Here is a 13083-nt window from a genome sequence, read left to right as displayed (position 1 = left end):
TAAAATAAGTTTATTACTAGAGAAGCAACCCAGTACAGTGAAACAGAGAAGCATACTCAAATGGAGTTTTCATGATCTTTATATAAACCTTAAGGAAAAAAAAAGACTTAAATATTTTATAAGAAAATTGCACCATGAAACTTGGACACTCTTCTCTATTATTTATGACAAATTTTCTCATTAAATCTCCTTTGTTTTTTGATCAGGACAAATTGAATTTTATTGTGCTTTCCAAGTCTTGGTTTTATTTAAAAAAAAAAAAAAAACATTCTAACAGGTTCTTTATATAGTAGCTCCCAAACAGCATTTAAGTGAATGTGAAATAGTGAAGTCAATGTTGGTACATATCAGTGAGCAAGTATTGCTTCAGTTTTGATTCTTCCTGTGATTTTTTTTTCAGCCCTTGAGAAGTTTGCCATTTTCTCAAATGGAGGATATTTTTCCCTCAAAGAGGTTCCTTGAATACTTCTTCAGTGCTGAGCGCAAGATCTAAATTATTTCTCTTCTTTTACTGAGGGAATAAACACAACTATCATTTTCTTTGGAAGTCCTCTCCATATTGTTTTTCCACTCCTTTTTATACTGAAGATCTGGTCAGTCTTGAAAACACTGATACTAATTTTTTTAAACTCTAAGTCCTGCCACAACACTAGCTTAGTGCAAAGCTTACATGTGTGTTTTTTTATTATTATTATTCAAACAATATCTTCTATTTCCTGACTACTTTGACTCCATTTCTTGCTCACACCAATGATGTTAGCCTAAATGTTGTTGCCACCTAATACTATTATAAATCATAAATCTTGAATTTAACCCCTCACTTGCTGAAAAAAGAATTGCTTTCCCATCTAAACCTTTTATACCACAACATATAGTGTATGTACACTCTATGAAATTCTATAAACTTCCATTGTATTGATCAGTGGATCCCAAAATCTTCTCAGGATCTAAGAGGAGTTTTATTATTTCATTTTTCTATACAGCCTAAGACCCTTGATTCATCACCTAGCACACCTTTTCACCATCACTCTGAAATCTCTCCAATCTCCATCCATTCTACTATACCCATCTGGAGGAAGAAAACAAAAAACCACCCTAACCTTGAAACACTCTTAATATTTGTCTTTTCTGCTTCTAAGTGTCCTAAATCTAGACCAGGTAAAATCCATTAATCATGTGCACTGTTGCCAATAGAGATTCAAGGAATCCATAATCTTTTTCCCCTAAATCTTTTTCTCTTATTAATTAGTGGCACACCTAACTACTTAGTCTGCTACAGCTAAAATCTGGGGAGACAATCTAAATCCTTTATGTCCCCAAACTTTACATCATGTCATTAATGAAAGTCTAATGATATTTTTTTCTAAGTATTTCTCAAGTTTGTCTTGTCTTTTTCCCCAGCCTTCTACCACTGACCTATTTCAGCCCTTAACATATCTTATCTAGATTATCTTAAAAGGCTTTGGCGTGGTTTCCTTGCCTCCAGTGCTGAAGCTTTATCTACAACACATTCATAACTACATCACTCTTTTGCTTAAAAACTATCAGGTATCTCCTACACGTCTTTATGACTGAGTGAAAAGTGTCTTTTCTACACCTCTACAATGTTTTCACTGTCTCATGGAACAAAGTACATTATATTGCTACTTTGTTTTATAGGATAGCTTATTTCCACTAAATATAAGCTCCTTGAGAACCATGGTCATTTTTATCTAACTGTATGCTGCTAACAGTACTTCTGGAAAAAAAAAATGGTGCTTAGTGAATATTTGATAAATAAAATAAATCATTCAGAGTACTAATGGCAGGAGCCACCCAATTTATACAGCAAGGGATGAAGCAAGATGCTAACTCTCAAAATTATATATATATATGTGTATATATATATATATATATATATATATGAATATATTCAAAATATTATCCTTTAGTGCTGAGTGCTTACACTTATATTCTTCCATATGGGTTGATGGTTTACACAGGTCAAAGGTAGATTTTGCTTTCTTTAACATACAAATAAATCTAGTCACATAGCTCTTCATTTGACCCTGAAAATATTTGTTATGTCAGTTAATATCACTATCAAAAATGTTTGCTGTTTAAAAATGTATAGCAGCAGTGTTCTCAAATTGAGTTTCTGTGTCCTTCATGTTTTCTCATTTTTCAGGTAAATACCTATTGGCAATAGGTATCATGCCCCCACCCCATTATTTACATGTCCCCTGCACAATACTAGGGTCAATGAGTGATTATTGCCTGTCTAAACTGAAAGTATTATATAATTGTAATTTCTTCTTTTTAATCAGATGCTCTCAGCATTTTTGCCTACTCCTCTACAGAGAACAGGTGACAATGTCTGGAGACATTGGTTACTGTCACAGGTATAGAGGAATTTGGGAATTACTGTCATCTAGTAGATAGAGGCAGAGGTGTTACTAAACTTTGTACAATGACACAGGTCAGCCCACAAATTCCAAATGATCAGAGATATCTTTAGGAAAGCCCAAAATGTCAATACTGCTGGGGTTGGAAGACCCTAGTTTAGATATCATCTTATGTTGGGAAATACTCCAATAGAGAAAATTAGATTTCATTAATGCATTCATCAAATACTTAAGACAAATATCACAGCACATTGTACTAGGCACTATTGGGAACAAACAAATGGATTCTCTAAGAAACCTGCTTTCAAAGGTTTTATGATCCAATCTACCAAGAAAAGAGACTATTTATTGTAAGTAAGATTTACATGTACACACAGAAATATAAATAACAATGGAGGGGCGCCTGGGTGGCTCAGTGGGTTAAAGCCTCTGCCTTCAGCTCGGGTCATGATCCCAGAGTCCTGGGATCAAGCCCCGCATCGGGCTCTCTGCTCAGCAGGGAGCCTGCTTCCCCCTCTCTCTGCCTGCCTCTCTGCCTACTTGTGATCTCTCTCTCTCTCTCTGTCAAATAAATAAATAAAATCTTAAAAAAAAAAGAGAGAAATAACAATGGAGACAGCATTATTGAGGTAGAAAATATTTGAAATTATATGGCAGTTTAAGGAATTATTTCAATTTGTGTAGGAAGCTAGAAAAAATTTTGAAGAAAGCTTTGTCTTTTTTTTTTTTTTTAAGATTTTATTTATTTGTCAGAGACAAAGCTCAAGCAGGGGGAGCAGCAGGCAGAGGGAGAAGCAGGCCCTCCACTGAGCAAGGAGCCCGATGTGGGACTCAATTCCAGGACGCTGGGATCATGATCTGAGCCGAAGACAGACACTTAACCAACGGAGCCACCCAGGCGTCCCAAAGAAATCTTTATCTTTATTTAATCTTAAGGGATTTAATAGGTTTTAGACATGTTAAGTCAGAGGAAAGGATTTCCAAACTCTGTAATAAGAACAGTAAAATCTTTCTCTATTCTTATTTTCTTTTCCCCCTCTATCTTTACATTCTATTTCATTCATAGTTTTTTATACTATTTAATATGATCAAGTGACAATCTCCAATGAATAAAATTAATGGAAATTATTTAGTAATTTTTCAAAATGTGTTGCTAGACCCAGGAGCTACAACAGTGAATTTTTTGAGAATTTTTATTTAAATATCTATATGTACATCCATATCCACATGCATATCTGTATGTGTAAATGTCCATGGAAGAGGCAGACATAAATGAATAATTGATTCATTCCATGGGAGAACATGAGAGACAAACACCAAGAAAATGTGAAATTTGGGCTCAACACTGTTGAATGAGTAAGAATTTGAGGACAGAGGAAAGAAGCAGCACCAAAAAATATAAGTAAAATCAGAGGTGTAAATATGTTTTGTTTTGTTTTGTTTTTTGAATGGTGCTGGATAAATATCCTGGAATCAGGGAATAAATGGCCTCATGTGCTTATTTAATTCACATGGGTACTCTGTATATAAAGGCTTCATTAAATATTTAGTTTAAATAACATTATAACCTAATATTAATTATTGGCATTTCGTTTTGCTTTCAAATTCAGTGCCAATAAATATGACACATAGCAATCCATTTTATGTGTTTGTGTGGTGGGGGTGTCTTTGCTTGTTTTCTTGTGTTTTTATTATTTTAAATATTTACCTGTGTGCATTTACATTCTCTACCCTCCAGTCTAAGCTTCCCTTTGAAACTGAGATCCTGGGACTCCCCACCCCCATGCTCCAAATCACGTTGAGTACTCTGTATTTCTTTGTTTGACAATTGGCACCAGTCTGAGACATGGTGCTGTGTAATCACAGCACGAGCTAGATTACAGGGAGATGATCAAGGATCTGGCTGTGATAATTAGACAACTAAACTTTTTGCGTGGTAGAAGTTTGCAGTGAGCCTCATTTTATTATTTCTTTAAAGCTTATTCTCAGAGCATACAGAAATTTTATGTCCTAGAAAATGAGAAGGTGTCCCAGCCTTCTTGTTCTTACTTACTCCTCAAGTCTATTCCATCATCATAGGTAGAAGTGCCTGCCTACTTAGAGCCTCTCTAATTCTCTCCCGCCCCCCATTTCTACATCAGGTTCTTTGTTCACACTTTCATAGGGGATTCTCCAGCACCTACTCACCAATGGCCTTGCATTCATGTTTTATTTCAGTGCTGTAGAGAAGATTCAGAATGTAAATTTGCAAATCCCATTGCTTCCTTACTTAAAACTTTCCAGTGACCCTCACTGCCTATGGGATAAGATCCAAAATCCTGAGACCTACACAAGTCCTTCAAGTCATCTCTCTGGCCCCTCCTCATGCCTTGCTCTGTCCTAACATGCATACCCTGCATGTGTATGGAACAGACAGTTGCTGCCTGCACCAGTCAGGCTTAAGGCTAGATAGGGAGTCCTTCCAAGGGAGGTGTCACTGCTGTGTGTGCGGATTGCCCAGCTGCACCTCCTGTCTGCCTCAGCTTTCGAGAGGAGTCAGGCTCTTTTCTGGGTGGCCCCAGTCAGTGGTTGAATAAGACGGTGGTACCAGTGCCTGACCACCTCTGCCTGTTGCAGGACCCTCTAACTAGGAATCTTTGCTCCAGGCTCCATGTGAGCCTGTCAGAGACTTTGCCAGCTTTGTATTGCAGTTTTAATTTCCTTGCCTGATCCTGCATCCCTTTCTCTCATTTCACAGGTCTAATTCTTCAGTTAACTTTTAGCTCCATCTCCTTTTCCATTTCCAGATGAACCCATTGTTAAAAGGTTCATATGCCTGCATACCATGCAAGGGATCCTGTGCATTCCTCAGCCAGGAATGCCTGCTTTCTCTTCTTTTCATGGAGTTTTGTCTTGTCCCCTCAGACTTCCCTGTAAACTGAAGTCTGATGGATCCCTTCACCTTCATGCTTTCATTGAACTATAATTGTTCATATACTTGTCTCACTCTCTCTCAGCATCTACTCTTCCTGAGGGCATGCACATACCTTATTTGACACTCTGACTTTAGTGCCTATAATTATACCTGGCAGATTTACTCACTTACTGATAATACAGAGTTAATTTTGTGTTTATTAAGTGAAAGGCCCTGTTCTTGCTGCTGGAGGTATAGATGTAAATAAGGAAAATATTTTTTTTTCCCTCATTCTGTGTGTAGGTGTGTGTATGTGTGTTTAAATTTGTCACACACTTATTTATCTTTATTACTATTGTAAGGTCAAGGAAAGGGAGAAAATAATAAGGATATAAAATGCAGGATGGACCTGACATAAAAAGGTCTGAAAAAATTACTTTGACGAAATATTACATAAGCTGAATTTTGTAAGCTGAGTGGAAGTTAATTAACTGAAGGAGGAGGAAACATAATGTTTATTGAATGAATAAAATAATGTAGTTTATGTTTATAAAATTACACTCCAGAGACAAATGCAACAATTTTTATTAGCCACATCAAATCTTTCTTTATGTGCGACCAATTACATTTAATGCATTTTTTCTTTCAGGAAATGTTATATTTACATCTTAACTACCATCTCCACAAAACCATTTAAATGTTCTTTTCTAGTTGTAAACATGTTTAGTTTCAAATCTCAAGGTATCATCTGCTTATGGTTTGAGAGCCTATATGAGTCCAATGGAGTCTTAGACCTACTAGTTTCCATGATTCTCCAAATATCATTTATTTTTAACCTCTTCAATAAATCATCAAAACAAGTATTTACCAACAGAATTGATTCTTACAAATGTTTATAGCAGACAGCGAAGAGTACATTTTTATATTTTCTGGCAACAGAATCTTCAATTTTAATGACTCTTCTGTAAAATGTATTAAATAAAATCTCCTGCCAGTTCCAGGTTCATAGAAGATACTCATTTGCAACATGTTTGATCGAAGAGAATTGAACTGCTAAAATGTAAGAAAGTAATAATGATTTTGGAAAAAGTTTCTAGACATTTGAGAGTATAGCATTTTGATACCAAATAGCTGGTGGGATTAATTTTTTATTTCATCACTGTCTTATTGGCCCCATGCAGACACAAATCTATTTCTATTGTTTCCATTTTCACTTCACCCCTTATGTCTCATTAGGCTTGCAATAGAGAAAAGGCTAGCACAAAATAAAGCTTAGATCAATCATTCCCCTATAGTCCAGAGCAAGTAAAATCAATCTCTGTACATTCAGGTGGTTCTCAGCTATTGACTTTAAACTTTCCTGATTTAGAGGTTACTGTATTGTTAATTGCAATGAAGTTGAGTGTTTGTGCTTCAGTCTATTTCTTAACTATCTTTAGAGAATGCACACCACCATATCTCTATTAGTTTCTTTTGTGAATTGATGAAGATGGGGATCTTTAACCTATGATTAGAAGCTTGATAATAATTGCCTAAAATATTATGACTAGCTCTTATGTAGAAGCCGCTACTAGTTTGCTGAAGAATTTATAGCTTTCAGTTTCAAATCTCATTGTATACTGATTTTTTAAAGACCTGTGTATCATCTGTTAATATATCAACATAGGAGAAAATTGGTCAGAAGCTATGAGGATAAAAGGCTTTTTTAAAAAATGTGAACATATTATTTGTGTTGTTTGACAGATTTTTAAAATTTCATTGTTTTCTTACAATCACTGTTATGAAATATTGTAGTTGATCATTATTACACAAATATTTATCATATTGATCATGCATTATTTATTATTTTGCATATGGTAGGCAGTAGGCATTATGACTTTAGAAGGATTGCTTTTGAGCATGAAAACTTGGTTTTCAACAAGTTTTCCGTATAACACCCAGTGCTCCGTGCAATACTGCCCTCCTTAATACCCACCACCAGGCTCACCCATCCCCCTACCTGCCTCCCCTCTAATGGTAGCCAACACTCTGACTTTCCAACTAAAACCCTACACATATGAAAGAGCTTAAATTTAGAAATGACTGTGAGCATGACTACATTAAAACAAAGCATCTAGAAGACAAAAATATGATTCAACCTATTAGTTAAATGTTTGATAAATTAAAAACAAAATGCATAGATGGGTCAAATGTTGAGGCTGATTTGTTGTTGTTGTTGTTGGCATGTGATAAGTGATCTGTGTCTTTGATTGCTCCCATGTAGCTGTGTCATGGTGAGCTCCAGAAAAATTTGTTAAGTCAGCAATGCTGTCGTCTTGGGGCTTCTTATCTCTCTTTTGATTGACTATATCTTACCTTTACTGGATTTATCACTACCTAACACAAAAGCAGTGAATAAATCACATATCAGTAAATGAACTATTTATTACATATCTAGGGGTGCCTGGCTGGCTCAGTGGGTCAAAGCCTCTGCCTTCAGCTCAGGTCATGATCTCACGGTCCTGGGAGCGAACCTCACATGGGGCTCTCTGCTCAGCAGGGAGCCTGCTTCCTCCATCTCTCTCTCTCTCCTGCCTCTCTGCCTACTTGTGATCTCTGTCTGTCAAATAAATAAATAAAATCTTAAAAAAAAGAAATTTATTACATATCTAATATTATAGTTAGTACTAATAAACTACTCACATTTTTTGAACCCTCTGCTAAGAGCTTAACATATATTATCTTATCTCCTATAACCACCCTGCAAAGTGTCATGTCCTATGATCATACCCATTTAACTGATTTAAAAAAGAAGAAAAAACAGATTAGGAGAAACTGAGTGAATTTACCAGTGTTACAAAATTAGAAAGTGATCAGAGAACCAGATTGTTTTCATAGATATGAATACCACAAATCTTTACTCTGGAAATAAACAAATACTCATAGCAGCAAGTAAAGGAGAAAAAGTAAGTGGCTGCCCTTACTCCATTAGCAAAAAACATTTGTTTGGAGGAGAAATCATGTTTATTAAATTCAGAGACATGATAAAAACTTGTTCCTAAAGAATAACATAAGAATTTTATTTTGGCATCAGAGAGAGACTAAATATTCAAATTCAAATCTGAAACTTGAGATTGTTTCAATATTTTTATTTCTTTGTTTAAATAATTGAATGATTAAGCACCTTGAAGTATTGAAAAATATTCAAGGGAAAAAAAGTGGATGTCCTTCATATCTGGAAGTCACAGAATGTATACTTCCAAAAGCCAACTGAAAGGTGTGGTCTCAGGTTGGAAAAAAGGAAGGAAAGTGTCTTTAATGAAAGCCAAACAATCAGAACAACAAAAAACAATTATAGAGCTGAATTTTCAGCTTCTCATAATAAAAATCTTTGTCAGTTATATTGTGAAACTAGAAACAATACCTGTCTAATTAGATTCATAAACAGTCTGTCAAAAATACTTAAAATTATCAAGCTAAATGTGACACTATAATGTATTGACCTTGTAATTTCCCTTGAGAACACAAGACATGACTAATATGAAGTCTGTATGTAGTATGTCATTATTGAGTATTCTGACTTTTGCCTTATTCATGAAACTTCTAAAATCCTCAGAAACAGTTACAGGTTTTAAAAACAAAAACAATTTAAAAACAACTTAAAAATGTTCTCCAAATGCTACCAAGTTTAATTCTCTCCCACAGATATACTAAAGTAATGCCTGGTTGTAACTGGCACTGAAACTCAGCAGCCCATGGCTGACCAAAATCAGCACACTAAATAAGAGAGAGCCCCTCAAGGTCTTTGGCCTTTCTGCAAAACTGTTTCTGTCCAAAAGTGTGTTAAAAATGCAAATACATTCATTCTGTTTCTTCGTGAATGGTAGTTGAAGTTAAGAAATGTTATAGTGCGAATGAAATAGAATGTAAAGAGAAGAAACAGAAATTGTGTGCATGGTTTTAAAATACCAAAAATGTAAGAGTGTAGAAAAGCAAGTGTAGCTATAAAATGGTAAAATTATTAATGATTTTTAAAATTTAAAATAAATTACTTTAAATTTTAAAATTTAAAATAAGTAAAAATCAAAAACCAAAATTAATGCCACTATATCAAATATATTTTATTTGTGTTTATATATTTAGCCAAATTTTCTCACCAAGAATGTTTTTATCATTTATGTTTTCTTTCTTTTGCTTATTCATCCTACTCATGCTTATTTTTAAAATTTACTCTTATTTAATAAATTTATTAATTGACTTAATATTTTATGTTATTCCTAAATGGAATAACCTAATGGAATGGAATCCCTAAATGGTCAGGGATTTATATTTTTTATTTTTTTACTTATTTTTATATTTTTAAATAAACAAAATTAAATTTAAATTTAAAATTTAAATTTAAAAATAGTTACCAGAATACCAAAGGTTGAAATACATGTAAAAGGCAAAAAGAAGAAAAATCCCCTGTATACATGTAAGCCTGTCACAGACACCATTAGTAATTTTAGAATTTTTATTCCACTGTTTGAATGACAATTCATGAATTATATTAAGCTTCTGTAAGTTTTCACATACTGTGTGGATCTATAATTACTTATGTCATATCTATAAGTAAGGGTCACTTAGTTGAAAACCATTCCTTTATCCTTGCTTTCTTTATTATGTATATAAATGAAACTTGAATTAGTTGAATTACACTTAAAAGATTAAATGCCCCCCTTCTAGAGCTAGAAACACAATTCACACACAAAAAATGAAAAAGCAGAGCAAAACGTATTTTAGTATTTCTCTAAGCCAAATGTACTATTTGTATTCCTGATACATTTTATATTACTCTTGTTATCAAATGCTTTCCTTAAAGATGTTCTGATAATCCAAAGTAGATTTTCACTATAGCTCTCTATTCCTGACCCCATAAAATACACAGCTCTTTGCTATCACAGACATATGATAAATAATCTTTTAGTGATCACCTTTTCTGTTACTATAAAAAATAATTTATAATATTTGCACAAATATCAAAATTAGGAAAATATATGACTTTAAGATATTGCATCTTCTGTATTCTCAAAAAGAATATATTATTTTGCAGCACAAAGAGAGCATCTCTTGGTTTTATATAATGAACACTTAAGTAAAGGATTTTTATAACTTTGGTGATATTCCTAATTGCTCTTTGATTTTCTCTCAGTGTATCTCTAAATATAGAAAACTAAAATTGTTCTTACTCCACTTGATGTTCAAATTCAAAAACAGATTTTCAGTTTTATTTTCACTTTATATTTTATATGGTCCTTTTATAGTTCACAAATTTTCTCAAAATCAGTTGATACATAACTATCATCTTACTCAGGTAAGTTCTTAAATAAGCTTGCTTAATTATAAGCAGTAATTAGTATAGTAAAAACTTCTAGATATCTGTAATCAAAATGCTTATTTTTCATGGATATAGAAAAAATGTTCCTGAATGGAATACAAATCAAGATCAAACCAATGAGTTACAAAACATTTCATAGAGATATTTTCTTTTAAATTAATTTTAATTAATCATTTGCATGAATTAACCATAAATAAAATATATATGAACTCATGTATTTGAAATATATTGCTCTTTGTTAAATAACAGTCTCTTTAAAATGAGTCACATTTATTCTTGATCTTTGTTTTTCCCTCTTCTTAGTAATAATTCTATTTATGAGAAGATACTTGGATTAGAGAGTGAGGTAGTCATTAGAATTTTTGCATGGAGCTTTTCCAACTCTGAGTATTTGTTCCCATTTTAGAGCCTGATGAAGGCTTTCACATTTCCTACACAGGCAGTACTTTTCAATAGTTACACACCCTGCTGCCTTTAACTCACTGAATATTATGCTGTTCATGTGCTAGAGAGCCACTAATTAACATATTTGCAGCTTTTAATCTGTATTTTCCCACTATTGTCATAGCAATAGAATTTCAAGTCAATTTTGTAACTGTCTTCACTTTCTAAGAACTTGAGTAAGAGTCAAAAGATATTTTTTTTAAGAGTCAAAGGATTTTTTTTTTTCTTTATTTGAGAGAGTCAGGGCAGGGGTGGCAGGGGCTGGTGGGGGATGGGGGACAGAGGGAGAAGCAAATTCCCTGCTGTGTGTTGAGCCCCACCCGGGGTAGATCCCAGGACCCCAAGACCCTGACCTGAGCCAAAGTTAGATGCTCAACCAAAGGCTTAGGCTCCCCTGAGTCAAAAAATTTAAACTATCTCACAGTTTCTTCAGCATCCTCCTGGGGTGCTAGCAAGTAGTAGTCCAGTCTGTGTCTCTAGCATTCCTGGATTGAAGTGAACACCCATGTACAACCTCATCCTAAATAAACTAATGGGAGAGCAAATACATGTTTTTAAAAGTTTAGTGCCTTATCAAATAATGGTTTAGTTTGTTTTCTGAGTGTGTGTGTGCTTGTATGAATGTATTTGTTTGCTTTCTGATTAGAGGAAACAGGATTTGTAACATTGAACAAGGGTCATAACTTTACCTTCTGGAGCTTTAAAATGGTGAAAATAACACCATAACTGTTAGAATTAAATAAAATTTGATATGTACAGCATAAAGTAGATGAATGCCTCAGCCTATCTCATACTTAATAACATTTACTTAACTCAGTAATTGTGATGATAAACTTCATGCAAACGCAAAGTTAATAGGATCAAAAAATGAGACTATTGAAATTGACATGATTTTACTTTCTCAGGAAATTCTTTCCCACGAAGATAATATTCTAATAACATTATTGTTTGTTTCAGAAACTTCCTAAAAGTCTATTTATGCAAATAATAAACTGTTCCATTGGCCTGACTTCTCAGGGCAATGGATCACGCAACCAAGGAAACCATTCTCTTAACAAATCAATGGTTACTCATCAAGACACCTGCAAAACCCTTATCACTCTATCAATTCTATTATTATATCACAAATTTGAGAATACTGCATTGAAAGGTCCACCTTAATCAAGCCTAATTTTTATAAATACCCACTAATTACCTTTTGGAGATACTACTAAGATTGTCAGTGGTATTGTCCATTACTGCAGTAAGTAACAAACTCATCTTTGCTTGACTGGTTACTTTGGTGGACTCTTCAGAAACTCAGCAGTTGATAAAGATAATGATAATAACAGTGTTTATGCTTTTGTGAAGTAATTTATTTTCACTAGCCATTTTCATGTTTAATAATTGCATTTTCCCTTGTCATAACTGGGAGTTTTCTAGATTTATTTTATAGACAAGGAAACATATTTCATGAAAGGAATGTTGTAAGTAAGTGGCTGAATTGGCCGAGAATCCTTACTTTTTTATTTTCTCTCTAGTGCTCTGTTTTTCTTATTATAAGTGTCCTCTGCCATAGGTTGTTCTATAGTCCTCTTCACTTTTAAAAATAATTTGAAAGAATGAGGTCAAAATAACTGAAGACCACTCAGAGCCATATTATTCTTAGCAACATTATTTGAACCAAGCAATTGTTTGAAGTTATCATTTATTTCTAAGCCAACATAGTCACAGAAATAACTTTAATTTATTCTCTTGATCTCTACAATAGAGAGATATTTCAAGATTTTGGTAGGGAAAAGGTCAAAAGGACCTCATACTCTACCACTCAAAACTTTACTGGTGATTTCACAAAATGTTCCCTTTTTCACAATTCTTATTAAAATACAATTGTCTTTGTCAAGTACTTGAAAGAAATCTAGCTTGTGTAAGTTCATCTTTTCTTTCATAATAAGTGTACCTGAGAAGGACCATTGGCTTATTTCACAAAGACTTCATTTATAAAGAGTCTAAAACTTCTTATGCAA

This window comes from Enhydra lutris, unplaced genomic scaffold, assembly GCF_002288905.1.
Source record: "Enhydra lutris kenyoni isolate GAN:26980312 unplaced genomic scaffold, ASM228890v2 scaffoldscaffold4, whole genome shotgun sequence".
Lineage (NCBI taxonomy): Eukaryota > Metazoa > Chordata > Mammalia > Carnivora > Mustelidae > Enhydra > Enhydra lutris.
Note: the sequence above shows the minus strand (reverse complement) of the source record.